Source organism: Crotalus tigris, unplaced genomic scaffold (genome assembly GCF_016545835.1).
Source record: "Crotalus tigris isolate CLP2741 ecotype Arizona unplaced genomic scaffold, ASM1654583v1 scf7180000017543.2237141, whole genome shotgun sequence".
NCBI classification, from domain to species: domain Eukaryota; kingdom Metazoa; phylum Chordata; class Lepidosauria; order Squamata; family Viperidae; genus Crotalus; species Crotalus tigris.
Window position 1 is genome coordinate 254,928 of NW_024096463.1, and position 12,732 is coordinate 267,659.

Below are 12,732 nucleotides of genomic sequence, written 5' to 3' on the forward strand. Positions count from 1 at the left end.
TCACAGCTTCCCTTTCTAGTTATAACCCTGGGCCTTTTCTTCTGACGCCCCTCAGTCATTGTGGGGGCCATCGCTTGGCCTCTTTCGCTTCAGTTTTTTCATGGCCTGACCAGCGTGGCCGCCATTTTAGGCCACTATGTGATGTGCCGCCGCTGCCAGTCGGATCTCTCCTGAGGGCTCACTCCTTCCCCTCCTCAGCAGGCAATCGGCAGACGACCATCTACATCATAATCAGGTCGTTCCGCCCATTTTTCCAGGCTCAACCTAGCAGAGGCTGCAGCATCTGCGGTCGCTATTTTGGACGGCCTCAATAGCCGTGAGCCAATCCCTTCCAGAGGGAACACGAGGGGGGGTGGTCATTCTCAGACAATCGTTCATTATAAAACATAGGCCTCAACTGGTGCCCTCGTGTTCACTGACCTGGTCGCCATTCAGTGGGCTACGAATGTGCTGGTTGTCATCACGGCCATGATTTTACCGCCACCGTAGATTCATCCCACTGCGCGAGCGTGCTAACACTCACTGTCTTTGGCTTTGTCACCACCTAGCACTCTACGAGCAAGCTGGCTGTCATCACATATGTGATTTTGCCGCGGCCATAGACACGACTGGGCCACCAATTGGACAACTACCGGTCTGGTAGTTATCCAGGGGAGCACGATGGGTGGAACAAGTCCTATGACTTAACTTGTATCCACCAGTACTAATCTGATCCGCCAGGTGGTGCACAGCCACATATTATACTGGGCTACGAGGGCTCAAGTTCTCTCTCAGCACAACACTGAGGTATCTCGCCCTATAATGGCTGACAACACAGTGCCCCAGCCTCCACAAGACACCACTCCTTTATCCACTGGCCAAAGGAGGCATAAGTCCTCCAAACAGGAGGCGGCCAGCAAGCTCAAGGCTAGGGGAAAAAACATCTCAGGAACGAAACTTTCCAAACTGGCAGAAAAACAGGCTAACAGGAGGCACCAGGCGCTGGAAAAAGAATTCTCCAAAGCGCAGAGGCAGGCCATGATGGGCATGGAGCAGGCAGAGACCTCGGTCTTTGATCTTCCCCTGGGGCTCCCCGCTTCTACTCAGGAGGTCTGGTCCCCGGAAGGGATCCCTAGCCACCTTCCTTCTTCTGGAGACGATCAGGAACAATTTTTTCCTCATACCGAGGAACCAAACATCCATCAAGCATCTTTGATACCTCGGGCTCCTCAATCAGCCCCAGAGGCCACCTTCACTCCCACAGCAGCTGGGCTCAGTGCAACAGAGCCTCAAGGGGCGTTTTCCTCTGCGCATCTTCAGGCATTAATCTCTCAGGCAGTCGACCAGGCCTTCGCCTCTAGATCTTACCATAGGTCCAGGCCCGAGTTGGTTGCCTCCTTACCTCCATCATATCTTCTCCAGTTGGGAGCAGCTGAGTACCATGGTTCTCTCTCGCCGGCCCGATCCTCTCACAGCAGGGCCTCATCTCCTGTGGAGTATGACCAACCAGACACACCATGGTCGGAGGAGGATCCCTCTCCAGAACCCCCTCCATTTGGGGGTCTCTTCAACCCGGCCCTTTTCTTGCCACTGTTCTGCAAAGCCAGCATCACTGCAAATATAGGTCCTGATCAAATTCCTCAGCCAGACCCTTCAACCAGTTTGGATCCAAATCCATTTTTTTCTGAGCCTATTGTGACTCAGCACCATGTGCCCTGTCCCCCTCTAAAGCAATGGGCTTCACCTGGCACCTTCCCCTCCCTGGAGGGAATGGACAGAAAACTGGTTAGCGCAACACCAGCCTTGGCGGACGCTCTTGAGGTACCAACGGTGGATGAACCCTTGACCCCTCTTTTGTCCTCATCTGTGGTGTCGGGGGATATGGCCGAGACATTGAAGGCTGAGGATAAGAGATCAGAATTGACGTTCCGCAGGACACATCAGGTGGTGGCATGGGCAATAAGAGCAGCTACTTGTTTATCTTTCCGGAGGACTTATGCACGCACCAAGACCTGAGCAAATTGGTTGCAGCCTCGGAGTATACAGTGGGGCAAAAAAGTATTTAGTCAGCCACCAATTGTGCAAGTTCTCCCACTTAAAAAGATGAGAGAGGCCTGTAATTGTCATCATAGGTAGACCTCAACTATGAGAGACAAAATGAGAAAACAAATCCAGACAATCACATTGTCTGATTTGGAAAGAATTTATTTGCAAATTATGGTGGAAAATAAGTGTTTGGTCACCTACAAACAAGCAAGATTTCTGGCTCTCACAGACCTGTAACTTCTTCTTTAAGAGGCTCCTCTGTCCTCCACTCATTACCTGTATTAATGGCACCTATTTGAACTTGTTATCAGTATAAAAGACACCTGTCCACAACCTCAAACAGTCACACTCCAAACTCCACTATGGTGAAGACCAAAGAGCTGTCGAAGGACACCAGAAACAAAATTGTAGACCTGCACCAGGCTGGGAAGACTGAATCTGCAATAGGCAAGCAGCTTGGTGTGAAGAAATCAACTGTGAGAGCAATAATTAGACAATGGAAGACATACAAGACCACTGATAATCTCCCTCAATCTGGGGCTCCACGCAAGATCTCACCCCGTGGGGTCAACATGATCACAAGAACGGTGAGCAAAAATCCCAGAACCACACGGGGGGACCTAGTGAATTACCTACAGAGAGCTGGGACCAACGTAACAAAGGCAACCATCAGTAACACACTACGCCACCAGGGACTCAGATTTGGCAGTGCCAGACGTGTCCCCCTGCTTAAGCCAGTACATGTCCGGGCCCATCTGAAGTTTTCTAGAGAGCATTTGGATAATCCAGAAGAGGATTGGGAGAATGTCCTATGCTCAGATGAAACCAAAGTAGAACTGTTTGGTAGAAACACAACTCGTCGTGTTTGGAGGAGAGAGAATGCTGAGTTGCATCCAAAGAACACCATACCTACTGTGAAGCATGGGGGTGGCAACATCATGCTTTGGGGCTGTTTCTCTGCAAAGGGACCAGAATGAGTGATCCGTGTACAGGAAAGAATGAATGGGGCCATGTATCGTGAGATTTTGATGCAAACCTCCTTCTATCAACAAGGGCATTGAAGATGAAACATGGCTGGGTCTTTCAGCATGACAATGATCCCAAACACACCGCCCGGGCAACGAAGGGGTGGCTTCGTAAGAAGCATTTCAAGGTCTTGGAGTGGCCTAGCCAGTCTCCAGATCTCAACCCCATAGAAAACCTTTGGAGGGAGTTGAAAGTCCGTGTTGCCCAGCGACAGCCCCAAAACATCACTGCTCTAGAGGAGATCTGCATGGAGGAATGGGCCAACATACCAGCAACAGTGTGTGCCAACCTTGTGAAGACTTACAGAAAACGTTTGACCTCTGCCATTGCCAACAGAGGATATATAACAAAGTATTGAGATGAACTTTTGATATTGACAAAATACTTATTTTCCACCATAATTTGCAAATAAATTCTTTCCAAATCAGACAATGTGATTGTCTGGATTTGTTTTCTCATTTTGTCTCTCATAGTTGAGGTCTACCTATGATGACAGTTACAGGCCTCTCTCATCTTTTTAAGTGGGAAAACTTGCACAATTGGTGGCTGACTAAATACTTTTTTGCCCCACTGTATATCTGATGTATTTCTACACGCAGCCAGGTTTTCTTCCAGAGCCATAGCCTCCAATCTCACCGCCTGGCGGCTCTGGTGGCTCAAACATTGGCAAGCTGACGCCAAATCCAAGTGGTGCTTGGTTGCAGCCCCTTACCAGGGTGGTCAGCTGTTTGGAGAGGCCCTGGCACCCTATCTAATTGAGAATAAGGATAAGCGGAAGGTGATGGCTCACCTCAGCAGACGGGCAGACAGACGTTCCAATCCGTACGCCCACAGGCGTACGGTCAGGCAGGCTTAGGTTCTGCACGGCCAGACCGTCCATCTGAGAGATCGGGTGCCAGGCCCAGACAGCAGTACCAGGGCAAGCGGCCCTTTTGGGACATGGGGGGTCGCCCCTTCAGAAGGCCCAAGTGACTTCTGGGAGGCGCCTCCCATAGGTGGCGGACTGGCTCTTTTCGCCCACCAGTGGGAAGCACCACCACAGACTCCTGGGTCCTTCAAACCATCCGATATGGCCTGTCCCTGGAATTTGTGTCCAACCTGCCAGGGCGCTTCATTTCTTGCCTGGAATTGAAAAATCCGGTCAAGAAGGAACTCATGCACAAGGCCATTCAACATCTCTTGGAGGTAAGACATAGAACCCAGGTTGGTCAACTGGGAAGAGGATTTTATTCCATCCTCTTTGTGGTTCCCAAGGCCTCGTGGGGATGGAGGGCAATACTAGACCTGAAAGGTCTGAACTCCCACATTGCATACAGGAAATTCAAGATGCAAACACTCCGGTCCATCCTGGCTAGCGTAAGGAAGGGAGACTTCCTGATGTCCACAGACAGAAGCATACCTACATATCCCCATCCTACCTGATCATCGGCAGTTCTTCAGGTTCTGTTATATGAGCCACCCTTACCAGTACAGAGCCCTGCCGTTCGGCTTCTCATCGGCTCCAAGAGTGTTTACCAAGATCCTGTCGGTGCTTGCCGCACAATTGAGACTGGTGCCAGTACACATTCAGTGCTATCTGGATGACATTCTCATCCAGTTGCCCTCCGTTCCAGCCCCCCAGTCAGATCTGGCATTATCGATCAAGACCCTCCAAGACCAAGGGTTGTCGGTGAACTTTCAAAAGAGCCAGACAGTTTCCTCGACCCGCCTCCTCCATGTAGGGGCAGTCATAGACACAGACCATTGCCAGGTTTACCTGTCTCGGGAACGTCAGAACAGCATCCGAGCCCTGGTTCGCAAGGTTTGCAGGGAACGCGTGGTGACACTGGCCGTGCTTTCCCAGTTGCTGGGAAAGATGATATCCTGCATCACAATAGTGCCTTGGGCCAGACTGCACTCCAGGAATCTCCAATGGTTCTTGCTCCCATTTCAAAGATTGTGTATCGGCTCCTCCAACCAAAGGGTAAGGGTTTCTGCTCAGACCCTACGTTCCCTTCAGTGGTGGTCCTCCCCAGCGGTAGCCAGAGATTCGTTCTTCAAGGAACCTGTTCAGCTCACCCTTACGACAGATGCCAGTCTGTTTGGCTGGGGAGCACACCTTCAGTCACAGTTGGCTCAGGGCCAATGGTCCCGGTTAGACCTGAGGCACAACATCAATTGGTTGGAGCTTAGAGCCATACACCTGGCTCTCTGCCCCTTCTGCAACAGGGTTGCGAGGCAACATGTGCTGGTCCTCATGGACAACGTGGCGGCAAAGGCCCACATGAACCGGCAACGGGGCACCCGTTCTGGATCCCTTATGGTCGAGGCCCAGTTGTTGGGCTCCTGGGCAGAGACCAATCTTTCCTTCCTCAGGGCCAAGCACATCTCGTTGGAGGCAAATTGACAGGTGGACTTTTTAAGCAGGTCGATTGTGGACCATTACGAATGGCGCCTGCACCAGGACCTCTTCGCACAGATATCGGAGAGGTTCGGCTGACCGGTCCTGGACTTGTTCGCTTCTTCAGCGAACTCCCAGCTCCCGAGATTCTTCTCCTGGTTCCCGTCTCCGAGGGGTGGAGAGAGCGGATGCTCTTCGGAGTCCATGGCCATGGGGCCTGGTTTACACATTTCCCCTTCTCCCTGTGATCCCAGCAGCTATTCGCAAGATACCGCAAGAGCGGGCGGAGGTGATATTTGTGGCCCCACACTGGCCATGGAGACCGTGGTTTGCCAACCTCGTGAATCTCTCCAGATCTCCGCTGTGGAGGATTCCCCCAAATCGCATCAAACTCAGCCAGGGGATTCTGCAGCATCCCAAACCCCAGTGGCTTCAGTTAACTGCCTGGCACTTGGACGCTAGATCCTGTCTCGGGAATCCTATTTGTCAGGCATCATTTCCATGATTCAGGCCTCCCGACGGCCGGCAACGAATCGCATCTATGACTCCACATGGAAGGATTTCTGCCATTGGTGCAAAAGACACCACTTGGCTATCTCGGATATGACTATTCCAAGGATCTTGGACTATTTATTGGAAGGCCTCAATAAGGGCTTGGCACCTAATACCATCTGTTGATAGGTGGCGGCTCTATTCACTCTACTTACCTGTGGCAACTCGGCACCGTTGGTTCAACATCCTTTGATACGCTCCTTTATCGAGGGTGCCACCAACACCAAGCCCCCTGTGGTGCATAGGTATCCCTCTTGGGAGTTGCCGCGGGTCCTACAGGCCCTCACCAAACTGCCTTTTGAACCTATCAGGACTTGTGATCTACAGTCCTTGTCCCTCAAGGTCGCCTTCCTGGTAGCCATTACATCAGCCAGGCACATCTCTGAAGTGGCAGCGCTTTGTATTAGGGATGACCTATGCATTTTTCATTGGGACCGAGTGGTCCTTCGTTTGGACCCTACCTTTATTCCCAAGGTCAACACCCTGTTTCATAGGGCTCAAGAAATTGTATTGCCAGATTTTTGCCCTAATCCGTCTCATGACTTGGAACATCAATGGCATGCACTGGATGTCCGCAGGGCATTGGGCTATTACATCAAGCGGACAGTGGCCTTTTGCAAGTCAGAAGCCCTCTTTGTTTCCTTTCACCATTCTTCTATAGGACAGAAAGTATCTGCCTCTACCATAGGCAGGTGGATCAGAGCTTGCATTGTGGGGGTGTATCAGTCGCATTCCCTGGCAGATCCAAGTCATGTTACTGCACATTCGACGCACAGTGCTGCGACCTTAGCAGCATGGGCCACTCAGGCATCCATCTTGGACATTTGTAGGGCAGCAACATGGTCGTCGCCTTCACCATTTGTGAGGCATTATAAACTGGACAGGTTTGCCTCTGTGGAAGCCTCCTTCGGATGCAGAGTGCTCCAACAAGTGGTGCCAAAGGACAGGACACCAGCCCTGACTGCTTCCCTCCCATAGGGACAGTGTGGCTTTGGTATGTCCCATTCGTGGATTTTCCATCTCCTATGCTGGAGAAGGGGCGTTGTCTTACCTGAACGCCTTTTCTCAGCATGGAGATGGAGAATCCACTCCCACCCCTTAGGGTCTGTCAGGTCCAGTGTTAGGGGTCTGGGAGCCATCACGTCAGACTGTCGTCAATAGCTTTCGCCCTCGTCGAGACTGGGAATGTCCTGGTCCAGGAGGGGCGTGACAGGTTTGACTGACTTAGTCTAATGGGCAGAAAGACAGAGTTAACCCATTTGTGGATTCTTCATCTCCATGCTGAGAAAAGGCGTTCACGTAAGACAACGCCCCTTCTAAGTCCCAATTATTCAGTGCATTTAGAGCAACACATTTAGTCTTAATCCAATCCAATTGTACAAATTTAGAGATTTGGTTTGATCTGATCATATCAGCAGGAAATATTTATGCAGAAAATAGTGTGTCTACAGTATTCTCTTTTTAATATTGGTAAATGTTAACAATACTATATTTAATCAGTGTCTTCTTTTTGTGTAGTAAATAGAGTGTTCCACTTATGAATGAATGCTTAAGGTCACTATTCACCAAATAATGAGTTTGAAGTATAAATTGGAAGTTCAAATTATTTATTCAAAATAAATAAACATTTTATATAAAATATAAAAGAATTTAAAAAGTTATACCATGAAGATACAGTTCTTGCGAATTCTGTTGTATTTATAATACAGATCAGTGTGTTCAGTGTATATGAAAATGAAAGAAAAATGTCACATATTTCAAGTGGGGGGTAGTTTAAATAATTCAGGAATATAATTTTCATCTCAAAAATGAATCCATATTCTTTCTTGAGACAAAACTTAAGGAATATCTGAATCTTACAGAATCTTTTAAAAAGGAATAGAATAGAACAGAACAGAATAAAGCTGGAAGGGACCTTGGAGGTCTTCTAGTCCAGCCTCCAGCTCAAGTAGGAGAACCTATACCATCTCAAACAGGTGATTGTCCAGTCTCTTCTTAAAAATTTCCAGTGATGGAGTGCCCATGATTTCTGGCGGTATTGATAGCATTTCTACATCATCATCATCACCATCATCATCACCATTATTATTATTATTATTATGGATCATCGCACAGTCAGCCAGATGTTCAGACTGGATTTGGCATTTTGTCTACCTATCGAGTCCTTACCCAGGACCTGGGATAGGCAGATGTGGATGTTTGATGGTATTACAGATATCGTCACAGAATGGAAGCAGTTCCTAGTAAGGCCGCCTTTTGCAATTGACTAATAGCGAATTTGTCAATTCCAGTGGTGTTCAAGTGGTGCTCCAGTTGTTTTGGGATTGCACCCAAGGAGCCTATGACTATTGGTACTACCCTTGCTTGCTTTTGCCACAGTCTTTCTATTTCTATTTGTAGGTCTTTGTATTTTGTTATCTTCTCCAGTTCTTTCTCGTTTATTCTGCTGTCTCCAGGCACTGCCACGTCTACTATCCAGACTTTTTTGTCTTTCTTATCGACAATTGTTAGGTTTGGGGTGTTATGTTGCAGGTGCTTGTCTGTTTGAATTCTGAAGTCCCAGAGCAGTTTAATTTTTTTTTTTTGTAAATATTTATTAAGTTTTTAAAATTTTACAAAAACAAAACAACCCATCCCCAAACCTCCCCAACCCTCCCATTCCCTCCCCCCGACCTTCCCAGAGCTGAACATAGGCTTAATTAAAATTTCTTCAAATAATCTAAAAAAAATATAAGCCATGAATAAATCTAAATACTGAATACATTAATTAAACAAACTATAAGATAATTAACAATAATATATGTATAAAAAAACATAAATACCAAAAAAATAATACTTGAGAAAAAAAAAGACTAAAGAAAAAGAAAAAAGAGAAAGATAAAAGATAAAAGAAAGTATATAAAAAAAAGAAAAAAAATAAAATCTATAAAATATTTTAAATTTTAAATATAAGTTATTGAAAAACTAAATAGTATTTTTTAATATCCAACTTATATTGTATAAAATCTATCCATTTTTTCCATACGGCAAAATACTTCTCCTGCGATTGATCCTTCAAGAAAGCCGAAATCTTTGCCGTTTCCGCCAGATAAGAAACTTTAAAAAACCACTCTTGCAAAGTAGGCAAAGATTCCTTCTTCCAACATTGCCCTACTAACAGCCTTGCGGCTGTAATTAAATTTAACATCAATGTGATCTCTTTAGTATCACAATCAGTAACAATACCTAATAAAAACAATTGTGGGGTAAATTTTACCCTCCTTCTAAAAATTCTTTGAATATTCCACCATATCTTAATCCAAAAGGCTTTTATATTTTTACACGACCACCAAATATGATAATAAGTAGCATCCAAACAACCACATCTCCAACATTTAGGCTGCAAGTCAGGATACATACGAGACATTTTTTGTGGATCAAGGTGCCATCTGTAAAACATTTTATAAAAATTCTCCCTTAAATTCTGGGCTTGTGTAAATTTGACATTCCTCACCCAAATAATTTCCCAGGTATCTAGTAAAATTGGTTCACCAAAATTTTGTGCCCATTTGATCATACAATCTTTAATTAATTCTGCCTCTGAATCCAATTCTACTAGCACCCCATAAATTCTTTTGATATGAGTTCGTCTTTGGTCTTTTACTTGCAGTTTAATTTTATCATTTTCTATGACTTTCCCTATTTTATGATCCCACCAGTTTTTGCTTACAGGCAAATGATATTTTTTGCAGATCTTCCAATGCACCATTGTTGCTACTTTGTCATGTCGCTGCTTGTAATCAGTCTGTGCAATCTTCTTGCAACAGCTTACCAAGTGGTCCACTGTTTCTTCAGCTTTTTTGCATAGGCAGCACTTACTGTCTGTTGCTGTCTTCTCAATTTTGACTTTGTATGCATTTGTCCTTAAGGCTTGGTCTTGTGCAGCCAGAATTAGTCCCTCGGTCTCTTTCTTCAATTTTCCTGCTCTTAGCCATTGCCAGGTTTTATTATTATCTGCTTTCCCAGCTATTTTTTTCATGTATTGGCCATGTAGTGCTTTGTCTTCCCATGCCTCTATTCTGTTCTTCATTTGGTCTTTCTTGTAGGCCAGTTTGGTCTCTCCAGTAGTTAGTAAGCCTTCCTGATATACTAATTTCAGTGCATCTTCATCATTGTTCTTCAGATATTCTTCCAAAGCCATTTTTAATTCTTCAACCATCTGATGTACTTGTAGCATTCCACGCCCACCTATTTGCCTTGGTAGATAAAGTCTTCAATGTCACTGCGTGGATGAAGGGCGTGATTCATTGTCATTATTTTTCTGGTCTTCCTATCCATTGCTTTTAGTTCTGCTTGAATCCAGTCCACTATTCCAGCTGTGTACCTAATGACTGGAATTGCCCAGATGTTGATTGCCTTTATGGTATTTCCTCCATTGAGTTTGGACTTTAAGATCTTCTTCACTCTCTTGATGTATTCACCTCTAATCTTTTTGTTTACTTCAGTGTGCTTGATGTTGTCAGCTTGAAGGACACCCAAGTATTTGTAGTAATCTTCCTCATCCAGACTCTTAATGTTATTTTCGTGGGGCATCTTTATTCCTTCAGTTTTCACTGCTTTTCCTTCTTTGATAGTAAATGTGGCACATTTGTCCAAGCCAAACTCCATAACAATATCTTGGCTATATATATGGACAGTGTTGAGCAGCGATTCTATTTCAGATGATGTTTTTCCATACGGCTTCAGATCATGTAAAGGAGATGGGATAGTCTGATAGATGTTTTTGATGTTTGATAGCCATGTCCTGAATTATTCAGTATTGTTGACAGAGGAAACAGTGCAATAACAAATAGTAATGGTGACAATGAATCTCCTTGAAATATTCCTCTCTTGATATTAATCTCTCCCAGTCGCTCACCATTGATCTGCAACTGTGAGAGACTGGGAGAGGTTAATATCAAAAGAGGAATATTTCAAGGAGATTCATTGTCACCATTACTACTACTACTACTACTACTACTACTACTACTACTACTACTACTACTATTATTATTATTATTATTATTATTTTGTGGTAATGTACTTTGAATGTTTTGTGCTACTGCTGCAGCTTTTTAGATAACTTACACTTATATTTTAAAATCAAAATACTTATGGCATGATTTATTTAGTTTTTTAAAACTATTTTTCCATAGTTCTACTACTTCCCCCCCAACCTTTTTTAAGCAATTATAGTTGTCTTTTGCAAGGCAGAAATATTGGAATACCTACCTTTTCTTTATTTGATTGGAGTGCTCCAAACTTTTTACGAGTCTAGAAAAATAGCTTGTTTAAAACAGCATTAGGTTAAAGTAAATTTCACTGCCTAGCTGCAAATATTCATTTACTTGTAACTGTTATGAAAATGCCAATATAAAATAAGTTTTTTTACTAACTTTATCTTTTAAATTTCATTTTAATAAATTAGAGATGTTCTGTCTATTTACCCAAACATCACATTGAACTCAATAGGTTTTGTTCCACATTTAGTGTATATAAGATTGGAATTTTTAATAGATTTTTTTCTTAAAGGTTAGGTTCTACTATTTGAAATGCACTATTGCAGTTATGAAAAACTTTGATAATATGTTGCTGCAGACAACATAATTATTTGACCTTTCATCAGATCATGTCAGTTTATTATAGTCAAAGACCAGAAACTAGGACAAGTTAAAAACACTCAAGGAATATCCGATAAAAAAAAATCTAAAATAAAATAATAACAGATAAAATCTACATTAAAATCACAATTTGGCATCCAATATGTGAGTTACACATAAGTAAAGTACAGCATGGCATAGCTATACTACATCAATCCCTAAACTGTGAAGCTCGTGGTCATTAAATACTAAAATGCAAAAGAATAGTAATACAAAAGGGTTTGCTGCTATGATGGATTAATCCCTAAATCGGCTTGCCTCTCAATGTCCTCTATCCTTTGTTGCAAGGTTTGTTTTGCTTGGTCGTAATCCAACTTGAAGAGTATTGAAGCTGGAGAAAAGCATAGTTTGGCAAGGTTGGACTACCAAGGGCCTTGATCCATGAAGAGGAGAATTTGTCTTGGAGGATTAATGGAGCAAAGCCTTGCAGAAAGAAATTAAGTTTTAGCCAAAGGTTCAAAGAAGCTATGCAGATTCTTGCTTCGACTTTTATCAATCTGGTCTCCCGATGCAGAAGTGCTTTTGAGACACAACACGGCAACTGGAGAATTGCTCTAATAAATTTGGATTGAACGCTTTCTAATGTTATGACACCTGAAGCTGAGGGTCTGAGCAAGGTCGCGTAAAGAAGCTGTGCTAGCAACTTGGCCTGAAAGAGTTTAATTGCGGTAGGAACATAATATCCTCCCTTTGTGCGTAAAAATTTGAGAATAGCGTTCACTGATCTTTGGGCAGAGGCAGCCGCATATTCACTATGTGCTTTTCTTGAACCGATGGAATAGATGACCACCTGTAAGTATTTAAAGGTGATTACTTGCTCTATATCAGGGGTAGTCAACCTTTTTATACCTACCGCCCACTTTTGTATCTCTGTTAGTAGTAAAATTTTCTAACCGCCCACCGGTTCCACAGTAATGGTGATTTATAAAGTAGGGAAGTAACTTTACTTTATAAAATTTATAAAGCAGAGTTAGAGCAAGTTAAAGCATATAATAATAATTACTTACCAAATTTATTTATTTATTTATTTATTTGCTTGTTTATTTATTTATTTATGAGACTTATATACCG

The 12,732-nt window shown here is 44.0% G+C and overlaps 1 protein-coding gene across 3 annotated transcripts in view; it reads left to right on the top strand.

Moving 5' to 3' along the window:
* Positions 1 to 12,732, top strand: part of WWC3 (WWC family member 3) — a 234,274-nt gene that overhangs the window by 79,450 nt on the left and 142,092 nt on the right. Inside the window, exon 1 of one of the 3 annotated variants that reach the window (XM_039318807.1) lies at positions 12,003 to 12,329. The exons of the other annotated variants lie outside the window; for them this stretch is intronic. The gene's annotated coding sequence lies outside the window, so the exon portion shown is untranslated. Of the gene's footprint in view, positions 1 to 12,002; positions 12,330 to 12,732 lie in introns of those variants that run through there. 3 annotated transcript variants of the gene reach the window in all.